The sequence below is a fragment of the Aythya ferina genome, assembly GCF_964211825.1.
Source record: "Aythya ferina genome assembly, chromosome: Z".
In the NCBI taxonomy this organism is placed as follows: Eukaryota; Metazoa; Chordata; class Aves; order Anseriformes; family Anatidae; genus Aythya; species Aythya ferina.
In genome coordinates this window covers 80,895,982-80,909,401 of record NC_140299.1, presented here as the reverse complement: position 1 = coordinate 80,909,401, position 13,420 = coordinate 80,895,982, and positions in this window count along the sequence as shown.

Sequence of the window (13,420 nt, the reverse complement as noted above, 5' to 3'; positions counted from 1 at the left end):
AGTAGAAGAGCAGAGACAACCACATTCATCCTCCTATATCAAGAATTGAGGCTGAGCAGATAAGGTGTGGGCAGCAGCTGACATATCTGCCCCTACACAGAGCAAAGCATACATAGTTTACTATATAGGAAACCTTAGGAAGCCCTTAGATTCTATGGAAAAAGAAGGTCCACAGTACTTAAAATATCACAAATATCAGAATTAGTTGCCATGCAGCTCTTAGTTGGCTCCATGCATATAGGCATGCCAACAGCTTTTAATCACTTCCTCCCACTCTTTGGTGCCAGATTCCCAGCTGAACTCTCAGACAAGTATACATGACCTGGTATTTTCTTGGCAAATTTCTCTTTGGCAGATAGGCTATTTGGGCAGGCTTCAGGTACATTCCTAAGACTGTCCCCAGTGAACTTCTTCCACTATTTCAAAATCTGTAGGTGTTAGAGATTCTCAGTGAAACAACTGTAAATGTATTTTGTTGTTGTGTTTTTTGTTTGTTTGTTTGTTTAACATATCTGGAATACTTCTACTGTTAAATTCAAGTAGCTGCTGAATCCTTGCAACCAAACCAGGATAAAACACATACCCAAAAAGGTTATCTTTAAATCTTAATGGTTGAAATTTTGGAACTTACATACAATGAAAACTTGTATGTAACAAAAATTGTATGCAACAGTCATGCAACCTTGTGCATGGCTGTTGTATCAGATCCACCTAAAATAATAATTTTAAAATCAACTCCTCATGTAGTATTAAAAGGCATAAAACAAGGAAGAGGCCCATTTACTCATTTATTAGTAAGCATCTTTTGTCAACATCATGACAGTTGTAAAACAAACCTCCTACCTATTGAACACAATTTATTTATAAAAATGGATCTTGCAGGAGTTTGGAAACAATAGCAAAATATGAAAAATGGCTTGCAAGAAAAAGAGTTATATCATTTTACATGAAATAAGGAATGTTTAGCAAAACTCTTTATCCTGCCGATCCTTTCCAATGTTTATTCTAAACATTCCTTTTCAAATAATTAATTTGACAATACACCATATTGCTGATTTGCACTAAAATGTTTTAGTTCTAAAAGATTGTAACATTTTGAGGTTTTTGGTTTTGCTTTTAGACACCATCTATGAATCACTCCTTATCATATTTATGTTTCAGTTCTTGGGCAACTATACTGGCAATTAGCATGTAAAACAGTTACACAAAACAGCAGATCAGTTTGTAATAAATCATACTTTGGCAGAGAGGGTCACCATTAATTTATTACTTTAAAATAACTTATAATCAGTGTTACTGTTCTGCAGTAAACATTCCTGGGTAAGTTCTCCTCTCTTCTCTCTGTTGACAGAATCCTGGAGCACATTTAAATTAATGGCATATACATACCTGTGTTCCCACAGGCTGCAACTGTTCACACTGCTTTCATTTCCCCAGCGCGATGGCATAGATTTATTAGCATATATCCCAGAATGACTTTTGTTGCTTATTTCTCTGTTGTTGTTTGTTTGTTTGTTTCCTTGTTCTTTAACTCAGACTAAATCCAGTAAGACAGAGGTTTTGTTATGAAGTTACTTATTTGTGCTTCTTGGAACGGGCCTTCTTATTTAATCAGCCTGTCATCTAATACTTGTGTGTGAACCTGATGTGGCAGAAGCAGTGCTACACATGGCACTGGGCTGCAGAGAGTCTTCTGTGCATGAAATGTCAAGTTTGGGCCCTATCATGTCATTTCATCCCCCCATGCTTTTGTGCTTTGCATATTACATTACACAAGCACATTGGCTACTCGATGTTCATGCATGTGTCAGAAATTACTTCCTCTGCCTACATTAGCAACATCTCACCACACACTTTCTTTTAAATCTTTTACATTTAGAATTTGGAGAATCTGATGCACTTGTATAGGTCTGCATACAGCTTTTTCAAGCACAGTGTTTCAGAAGAGCTGGTAATTCATATAAGATCAGAGTCTCCTTTCTCTTCCACCTTCCCCATCTGTGGTTTGAATTTTCCTTCTGAAAAAGTTGCTTTCATTTTACAACACATAAAAGAGAAAAATAGAGACATACCCCAAAGTCTTATATTTTCCCCACTCTCAGAGATATTATCTTTTTCCCTGCCTTCAGTTGTATTTTTGCCAAATCTGACTCCATTTCTGCAATATTCCTAGCATATCACTCTGGCTACAGGCAGCCTCTGCTACAGACTGAAATTTCCAACTTAAACACCGTCTCTTCCTTCTTACTCCTTCCCTACCTCCTGTCTCTGTCTTTATTAATTACTCCATTCTTGTTCTTAACTTATGGACCTACATATGGTGCATGTACCAATGTACCTACCTGGGGTGCAATAACCCCAAGCAGAGCTACAGGCTGAGAGATGAGTGGTTGAAGAGCTGCCTGGCGGAGAAGAACCTGGGAGTGATGGTTGATAGTCGGCTGAATATGAGCCAGCAGTGTGCTCAGGTGGCCAAGAAGGCCAACAGCATCTTGGCTCTTGGCTTGCATAAGAAACAGTGTGGCCAGCAGAGCTAGGGAGGTGATCATCCCCCTGTACTCGGCTCTGGTGAGGCCGCACCTCAAGTACTGTGTTCAGTTTTGGGCCCCTCGCTACAAGAAGGATATCGAGGTGCTTGAGCAAGTCCAGAGAAGGGCGACGAAGCTGGTGAGGGGCCTGGAGAACAAGTCCTACGAGGAGCGGCTGAGGGAGCTGGGATTGTTCAGCCTGAAGAAAAGGAGGCTCAGGGGCGACCTTATCGCTATCTACATTTACCTTAAAGGAGGCTGTAGTGAGGTGGGGGTTGGTCTGTTCTCCCATGTGCCTGGTGACAGGACGAGGGGGAATGGGCTTAAGTTGCGCCAGGGGAGTTTTAGGTTAGATGTTAGGAAGAACTTCTTTACTGAAAGGGTTGTTAGACATTGGAACAGGCTGCCCAGGGAAGTGGTGGAGTCACCATCCCTGGAAGTCTTCAAAAGACGTTTAGATGTAGAGCTTAGGGATATGGTTTAGTGGGGACTGTTAGTGTTAGCTCAGAGGTTGGACTCGATGGTTTCTTCCAACCTAGAAATTCTGTGATTCTGGATGTTTCTGAACTTCATAACCTTTTCACTTGCAACTAGTTTCCTAAATAATTTTCTTCTAATTTGAAATTTGGCTCCCAAGCACTGTTAACATCCACACTTCAGTGGAAAGACATCTCACTTTATTTACCTTTACCCTATGCCACCCCTCAAAACTGTTCAGAATGCTGCTGAAGTTACTTTTGTTCAAACCATACCCTACTGTTAGATGGCTCTTGATTTACTTGCTCTTCAGGAACAAAATCCCAGTTACACTTTTGTATTAGGAAAACCTACATAACACTGCCCTTCTTGCTTGCCAAATGTGTGTTTACATTCTTTCTTCTATCAGACTATGCATAATGAAAGATGGAAGGCCACGTGCAATTTCACATACAAATGTTTGCTCCTTGGCTTAACATTACACATATATATCAGCACTTATGAACTGGGGATTTAACATTCTATCATATTACTACTGTATTCCCCTGCTGGCAACTGTCTGCTCCTATCAGTGGAAGCAGTTTCTATATTTTCAGTTTTCTCAACCCTCTTTTAGAGCCCAAATTTGAGCCAATGTAACTGTATACAAGCTGTATAGGCAGCTACTTTTTAGTTACCCTGTTTTATTACTCAGTCCTTTTCACTTGTGTACATTTCAGGCTTGGAAGGTTCAGCATTTGGGGCCTGATTTCACTGTGATGTGTCCAAAAGTATAGGAAGTCTCCTTGGAGAATTCCTTGTCTACATTTTAGCCTGCTGATCATCTTTAAAATCCTTCAAACAACTCAACCCCCTTTTCTTTCCACAGCTGCACTCCCTACATCTTTGCCATACACCTCAACATTTTTCTATTTTCTTCCCTGCTTATTTGTATTGTTATATTTCATCTATAAATACAATGAGCATGTAATGAGCCTTTATGCTTCTGAAGTACCATGTAAGTTGATGGTGTTATAAAAGTGGTCTGTAGCAAAAACTAAAGTAGTAATAATAAGTTGGGCATATGATGATGATCTACAGTTGTATAATATGCCCATTATCATACGATCTGTGCAGTTTTGTCATAGCTTTTTAGCACCTGAAAAACTGAATATAGGCCAAATGTTGTATCTCTATTTTACGTGATGGAGAAGGGAGACAGATTTTATCTGCAATATGCTCAGGCTGACTTTCTAGCATTTTGGAAGTGATTCTTTAACAAATGCTAGGGAGAAGAAGAAAAAAAAAAAAAAAAAAAAAAGACATCTTGGATTAAAAAGCTAAAAATCATAAAGCTGAGAACATATTACTTAGATGAAGATTTATGTGCCCGAGCAATAACACTAGCATTTTTCCTCATCCCTTTCTTTCCACATGATCTGTGGCTAGGGAAATTCAGATTTTTGCCCATTTCATAGTGGCAACAAGGCAAATCATGCTTCCACAATTTCAGTGTGGCAGTGTCAAGTCCAGCCTTCACTGTATTTTGCAGTCAACCCTGCAATCCTTCAAGTACATAACTGAGATTTTATTTGCTTAGGTTGACGAGCAAGGTCAGAGCTTCCTTATCCATATCAGACTGAACTCACAGAGGGCTGAGCTGAGACTAGTCTCTGTTTCTACTTTCCCAACTTGTACCCCAGCAACCTTGACCTTGTAAGCAAGGACAGGCACATGATAGAAGGGAAATGTACAAAATTGTCATGTGTGCTGCATCCTTCCCTGGAGGCTGAAAGTTTCACCTCTCTGATATGCTTAGTTGGCTCAGAGTACAAGTTCTTGAGAGCAAACACAATCCTAGGTCTCATATGGCAATCTGCAGAACAAGTGAGCCATCCCACAGACAGAGCACCCACTGAAACTTTCAGAGAAAGTCAAGCACGTTTAAGTGACCCACACTGAAATTACAAAACTTAAATTCTTTACTTATTTGTAAACACGTGCAAACAAATAAACGTGTCGGACTTTTATGGAGAATCTAGCATGTGGAAAGCTATCAATTTTCATTAGGTGTTGAGGTTTTACACTGAGTTTCTAAAAAGGCTGTTCCAGCCTCATCAGTGGAGAGATCGTTTGTGCCATCTGCACTCAGCAGGTACTGGGTTGTCAAGATGAGGTGGCAAATCATAAAGGTAACAGGAGTAAATGAAAATAATATGCAGAGATACAAACTTAGCAAACCAAGACTCTAAAGCAGTTGGGTTTCAATGAGAACTACTGGATATTTCTAGACAGAAATGTGTTTTTCTGATATCACTCGTAATTAGCAAGACATTTTAGTGTTTTAACCTGACCCAGGTGGATAAAATGTTTTCTATCAATAAAATTAAGACAGGTTTTGAAAAAAATGCATTTAGAATTTTAACTGAAGACAACCAATATTAATCATATGCATACCCTTTAATTTAAACTACATTTAAAGCATGCATTAGTTTTTCCAGCTAATAGGTGGAACTCCAAAAGTTTTGAAATTGAGCCAAGCCAACTTTGCAATAACTACATATGATTTGCAGTGGATTTCTTCAGAACAATAGTTTTGAAAATAAATGTAGTTCATCCTTATGCTTCTTTCTTTGCATGGAAATAGGAGACGGGAAAAAATAAAAATAATAATAAATATATATATATTAGCTCTTTGGCTTGTTATTTTAAATAAGTTGTAAGACAGACATATCTTAATAGGAAAATTATTGTTTTCTGTTTGACTTATTTCTACGCTAATGCATCTCCTTTATTTTCAGTCTTTTGGTTAGATTTCAAGCTGATTGTTAAGCTCTTAATTTCTGTGACCTACTAAACAGATATATAGGTAGGTATAGCTGTTTTCAAATGAAAATACAGACTATATTCTTATTTTTTCTACTATTTTTCTTTCAAAGAGATAAAAATTCTAGTTTATGCAATTACAGCTATGCCTAAGTCTGAAGGTAATATGAACTATGATCACTGTTTTTCAAACATTAATGGATCATCAAAAAATTCAGAATTCCCTTTCATTAGGACTTTGTGAACATTATTTTTAATCTAAGAATGAGAGCTGATGGGAGGCTTGAAATGAAACACATGATTTTATCAAATATGATGAAAACAGAAGAGCTTTATTATGACAGATACAAAACCCAAGAACCTGTTCCCCTCACCAACCTTCCACAAAGTACGTCCTGTATAATTATTAAATAAAAACACTTACTTATTCAGCACTCAGCTTTTAAACCCTGAATAAGAGAAGTACATATTGAGAGAGAGGTACTTAAAACGTTTCCATGGATACAGGATGATGCCAATCAGGTCCATGTTTTTATCTGAAAGGGTGCCCCTGCAGAGACATACAGCTTGGTGAGTGGTTGTTTATACAAGTAAGTAAATAGGAACCTTGTTTATTTTACAAAGAGCTCCTGACCCACATTTTTTCTCATCGCGTTTTTAGAAGGAACATTTTGCTACTTTTAAACAGCATATTGTAGTAAACACTTTTCAAATTTTTCACTGAAGTTGTCTGAGTTTATGACATGGTTTTCAAGCAGAAAATGGAGTACCTAGGTATGCTACTACTGATCTTGGCAAGCCTATATTGACAAATCTTTTTTTGAAACTCTCTGATAAGGCTTACATCTTTCTATCACCAGAAGCCACTTCCAGGAATTAAAAAAAAAAAAAAAAAAAAAAAAAAAGGTGGGGAGGACAGATAGAAATGATAAATACCCTTATCTTAATGCAATAAGGACAACAACATGAAGCTTAGATGGCTTCACTCTCAGAAGACTCCCATTTACTTTAGCTCCCACTTTTAAAAGTGGTTGGTTCCTAGATACCCACCGCATAAGTGCTACGAACATGTAATTTTGACATCCAGTCTCTCAACACTGCATGCTTTCTAATTTTGGGAATGAGATTAATACCTCCTATTTGAGAGGTTTTAGTCTTCTAATATTTCTTTGGATAAAAAAGCACAATGAGTTAGTGAAAAGAAAGGCAATCAACTTTAATACTTAACACAGTTTAATAACCTGAATTGAAATATGTGTATGCTGTATTTCCATTAAAAAAGTTTCCTTCCAGCCACAATTAATAGAACAAAACCCAGTCTTGTTCAGAGATTATTCTTGGAATGTAATTTTAATATCTATATAAAGGAGGAAAGTTTTGTGCCATGTGAAAGCAATTTGTCCTTTTTTTCTTCACGAAGAAGCAATTCCTGGTTAAGACGACCAATTTGATATTTTCCACTTGAACTCGCAGCGGACTTTGAAGGGGGACAGCAATGCTGTGTTCGTTTGCCAGTGCTGACAAAGATCTGCTTGTCAGTGATACCTTTTACAGCTAAATTTACTCAGGAGTGACAGAGGCAGGTGCACCTTAGCCTGCCAGACACTTGTGCGCCCGCATCACGCAGCCTACAGGTCAACAACCAAAGGAGAAAAAGCCCAGGGCTGATGAGGAGAGGGTGAGTGAGGCAAACACAACCCAAACTGGGGGGTTTCTCTTCAAAGCCAGCTGGTCTGGCTTTATTCTACGGGATTTTTTTTTTTTTTTTTTTTTTTTTTTTTACCTGCTGGTTTGATCAACGAAGCCCTCAGCAGGTGCTGACGGGTACAACTTCCTGGAGAAGCAGAAGAAGGGCACTGGTGAGTTTTAATAGAGAAAATTATTAAAAAAGATTTTAAGTCTTTAGAGTGGTTCTGCTTGCCACAGCACTGGGTGACTCGGCTCCAGGCTTGTGGCTATGCTCACAAAGCTTTCTTCAAGAGAAAGCAGATAAGCTTTGTAGCATGATTCTCATTTTATTTGATATGGTGCTTGATTTTAGCTTCTGTTGCCAAGAAAAGTTTCTTGAAAGTGACTGGATATTTATAGTCTGTTTTTTTCAAATTGTTTCTATGAATCTAAAAGCAAAAAGCATACAAGATTACATACGGGAACACCAAGAGACGCAGCACTGGTGTTGTACCCTTTCCTCCTCAACCCCTCCCCCCCCCCCCCCAAACTGCCTCCTTTAAAATACAGGAATTATAGTGGTAATTTCCAAATAAATAGGAAGTCTTTGTTTGTCTCCAGACGGTTCCCAGTATCTGAAGCTTCAGCTGACATTCCAGAGCCTTAGAAACTCCTTCTGGACATCAATATAAGATTATTTGGTAATAGGAGGAGTGAAATTTAGAATACTTAGAACATTCTGTAAAACTCAGTCACCAGAAGATTATCAGAAGAAACTGTTTCCTTTCATTAAAGTGGAAAGACAAATTACAAAATGGTCTGTATGAGAGTACTGCCTTGGCATAATGCTTTTTATTATGAATTTACACAATTATGCTTACTTTAAAACCACAAATTATGCCCTCGTGTGTATTCTTTAATTTCTGTAAGAGCTGGGAAACTAAAGGAAGGGAAGAAGGTTTATTCTTCTAGAACAATAAGATTTCAATTAATGTGAAAATGTAGGAAAATGTGACCACATGTTAAAATAAATATTTTGGAGGGGAGAAAAGCATTTTCATTATGATTTCTATTTCAAGAACTCATTCTTTTAACTTTGTTTCACAGTATTCATTACAAATTGTTGTGTTAAATTGAAAACATTTATTTAAGCAAGTAAACAGAGAGAAAACTTGACCATATGAATCTTTTTGAGGAAACATATTCCACATCCACAATTCACATGCACATCATAGAAGACACTAACAGGAGAAAGAAAGGAATTGTATGTCAATATACAGTTATACTATTTCTGTAGTGGATATTCCCCATATGTCAAAATAATGATTTATCGGCAATCGACAGACTAAGATTAGGCCAGATAATAATATCTGAAGCCCTTTTAAGCATCCCCTGATTTATTTATTTTTTTAAGCTAGACTACTTGGTGTGGGACCAGTAAAACTGACAAGGAACTCCAACCTCTAGAGATAGATCAGGCGTTTCTTCATTTTGGGAGACAGAAAAAGACCGGCAGAGATCATTTTTGTTTCTGGAACATGCTGTCTGAAAATCATCACAACTTTGTTTGGTACAAGAATATCCTACTGAATCTTAGGATAAGAGACCAATAGAATAAAACATTACTAGGCAAAGTATAAAATAAACCTCTAAATATCCAAGATACTTTCTTGGATGAAGTATGAAAGGGACTGCCTTCGAACTAAGCAATGCCTGTAAAAAATTGCTGTTTCATGAATAACATTTGTAGTATAGAAACTAAATCCCCTAAACAGACATTAAAACCATGCACTGTTAAATCAGAAGATTGTAAATAGTAAGGGCAGTTTCTAGAGTTAACTAGGCATTGTACATGCTGCACTAACCAAGGAAAATTCATAACCTTTGCTTTAGAGCCTTTATTTCCGTGAACTGTAATCTCATCAGCATTTTACTGTGTTGATTTTAAAGGCTCAGAAACAGTAATTACTGTGAAAAATTCCTGGGTAATTTCAAGAAATTCCTAGCAAGTTAGTCTATTCTGCACTGTATTTGGGGAAAAAAAATAAATTTAAAAAAAAAAAAAAAAAAAAAACATAAAATGAAACTCCAAAACAGAGTATTTTACTTTTCTTGAAAAAGGTTGTTTAACATTGCAAAGGGTGGAGATTACACATTGGCAATCTAAAGAATCAAATTTATATGTGTGCCTTTTACTAGTCTTTTTGCTTCTTATTTTTCTCATTGTCAGGGATAAGCATGTTCAATGAAGTTCTAAAATACTTCTATTATTAATATGAAATACTGAGAGATTTTTTTAAAAATAGAAAAAAAAAAAATTATTTTACTAAAACTTCACAATTATTTCAACTAGAAGCAGAATCAACCCTAAAATATGTGGAAAATGTATTTATTTCCATGCCAGACCTTCCCTGTTAACTAAGAGATCAACATCCCATCCACTCCCTGGTTCTTCTCAGTTGTCTATTTTGTTAACTAGTGTAATTTATTCTTCAACTATCTTTTTATCTTTTTTATTTTGAAAAGCTACAGTTGAACCCAGCTTTCAACCACGTTAGTTTTTTTCCAGTAAATCCAAAGTCTAGTGTCAGGAAGACGTCTATATTATAGCTATTCCACAGCACATGAAAATATTTAACCACAAAGCTTTGCAAAAATATGATTTAGTGACTCTATGTTGCGTTCTTCAAAAGTTATTTCAAGGCTTTTCATACAGTGCTGCGTGGTATTTTCAAAGCATATTGTGCCTTGTTATCCTATACTTACACTGGTGAAAACAGGAAACTTTCCACTGAAGACAATGAAGTTGCACTTAGAAGTTAGATACAAAGATGAAATTGCATGGTAGAAATGATAAAAGTAGGCTGAGTTGCCTTAGAACTGTTTTATAAGTCCACACTTAAAACATGAGTATTTTCCATTTTATATTTCTTTTATGAATTTGTGTATGTAAAGCGTGTGTGTACATATATATGTGTATATATACGTTTTACATTTATAACGATACCCTTTTTATACCCTTTGCAGAGTAAACAAAACCTAATTCTACAAATGTATACAGCTTTCTCAAGGCCTTTTATTAACTCACTTTTTGTTCAAAAATCCAGTGGTAATCATTTGCACAGCATCTCCCTAAAAGTCAGAGGAACAGAGGCACGTTAGGGAGCAACGGAGAAGGGAACTCTCTTCCTTGCCAGTTCAGGAGCAATGTGAGCAGTCATTGCCTCCCCTGGCTGCCTCATGAACTCTGAGGCTGCTGCAGTGGCTGCCAGCTGGCCCACCCCTGAACCCCTCTGTGGTCCCTGTGGGACACATGGAGACACCCCTGGCGTCCCCATGCCACTCCCCACGGCTGCTCACAGCTCCTCCCCACTATTCCTTTTCATCCCAGTTCACCCTGCACAAGGCTGGCCTTGAAACCTGCCCCTTGTTGAAAGGTACAGATGCACAGACCCTTAACTGAGTTTTCTTCTCCAGTGCAAGTATAAACAATTTATTTCATGGTTAAATCAGATTTTGTTCCTTTGAAAGCAACTAGCATTATGTAGCAAGTTCTGGAAGTACCATTAAAGAAATTTTCAAGAACGACAGATGCACAATGCAACTCTACACACTCAGGGTTCTAAATCAAGTTCAATAAATGCAGTTTACTAAGATAAACATATAGATTTAAGCTAGGGCATATCAGTTTGATGGTAACATGTAAAATAACTGCACAGAATGAGTGAAACAGAAATTACTGCTTTATTTGTTAATATAAATATATATGTATAGTAATGCTAGTACTACATACATACTTAAAAGCTGTGCTTGCAGTATATGAAGTTCAACATAATGTTAATGTACCCAATGTGCTGTACCTTGAAACATGACAGCATCTATCAAGGCAAAAAATTAAAAGGTGATTAGTACAATACCCAGCAGTTAACCAGTAATTCAGCAAAACAAACCTTTCTGTATTTGTTCTTAAAAAAAAAAAAAAAAGAAAGAAAAATGATCTCCCCAGTAATTTTTTTTTTCTCTCTCTACTTTAACAATGATACAGAAGTATACAGAATCAATGGTTTGTATGATTTGTGCTATAGGTATCTGCAGCATTTTTTATTTATTTTTTTTTCTTTGCTGTCTTATGTGCTGGCATAAGAAAGCAAAGGAAAGTATATCCAATATAACTATACACAAATAGTTTTTTCCCCAGTATCAGTCCATCTCCTGTGTTTGAAATAATGTAGAAAAATATTTGGTAATAACAAATTAATATCATGCGCAATAATTATAAAAGTTAATGAAGAGTCTATCAATGCTGAAAAAAATAGAAGAGGTTGTGAAATAATCTACTTCCATATTGGGAGATAGTCCCTACCCATGGACTGACATGGCTACCCACTTAATTATGTGTCCTTGCACTGTCTGACTTCATTAGCCACTCACTCCTCAACCACTATGCTTTTGATAGCATTTAGATCTCAGGCACACAGAGCCTCAATGAAATGAGATTTTGATTTGTATTCTGGCCAAGAAACACGAGGGAACAGTTTCCCACTTTGAGTAAAGAAGCACATGTCCCTCCATTCCTGAGAGAAGCTATTCTGCAATAGCTTCTGTGTCTACAAAAAGGATGCAGGAACTACTCATTGACTCTCAGTTTAATCCAGAAATTCTTAATCTGTCTATCCTGCTTAGTGATAGTCCTTCTGTATTTACACCCACATGCCCTTTTCCCCATCTTCACTACTTCTAAATACCTGGACCTCCAAAGAACCTCCACTCTCATTTACATATAAAAAAAAACTCCTAATTCCTGACCAAACACACTCCTATTTTCCAGGCCTTACTCCTTATCTCAGTCACCACCAAGAGGACAACAATGTCTGGAGGTACTGGAGAAAAGGGGCTCCTGTAGATACCAAACATAAGGACAACAGCTAGTGCTACCAGAATGGAAACATTTAACTTTTATTTATTAAGAGTTCAACAATGGAGGGGGGTAGTGACACAGTTTATGGTTCAGTTCAAAAGATTTCTATTTATATATGACTGGAAATTAACTGACTAATTAAAAAATCGAAGGACGTTGGCTCTATATGGTCTGTACTTGGCTGGCAAATACAGCAACCCCTAGTCCAGAAATTTCCCTGATTTAGCAGCTAGGTTTCCTCTCCTTTAACCATGTCAGTGTAGCTGTCCATAAAATTATTGTTGAAATCAGGTGTAACTGGGCTGATTGGCATAGGCTTGCAGAACATAACAGGACAGAACTGGGAATTTAAACCTGTCCATATCATCCAGGAGCTGTGCAGAGATGCTCAAACTAGATCATATGACAGCAACAATAACTTCAGATGAAATACATCTAAACCAAAGTACATATCCAAACATGACCTCTGAGGCTTAGTTTCCTTTTAACCTCAGTATTTAAAATGCTTCCATGGGAAGAGTTATAACCGATGACATCACAGCTGGAGGCTCATGGAAGTTTTAATATAGACTGACACAAGTGGCACAAGTGCATCTAAAGGCTGACCCAACTATTCTGCAATTACATTTTACAGCCATAGAGGTTACAAGTTCTTCCTCACATATCAACAAGAGCTGTCAACTTTCAAATGGCCTCTCTGAAACAGCTAATAAAATTTCATATTAATTATTATCTTGATAATAGAAGTATTATCAAGATATTACACCAGCACTTAGGAAATGCTTAGAAGATGCATTTATAGACAACTCTTGTGCCTGGAGCTGCTCAAATGCAAAACAAAACCAGGAACTTAGTAGTGAGGACTTCTACAAACAAAATAGAAAGTGGATTTTCTCAAAATATCCACAAACTAACATATTACCTCTTGATAATCTTTATTACCTCATTCCATAAACTAATCCATTGCTTTTCTGTGTTATACTCAATTTGTGCTGCAAATATCATACGGCATATTCTGCTATAA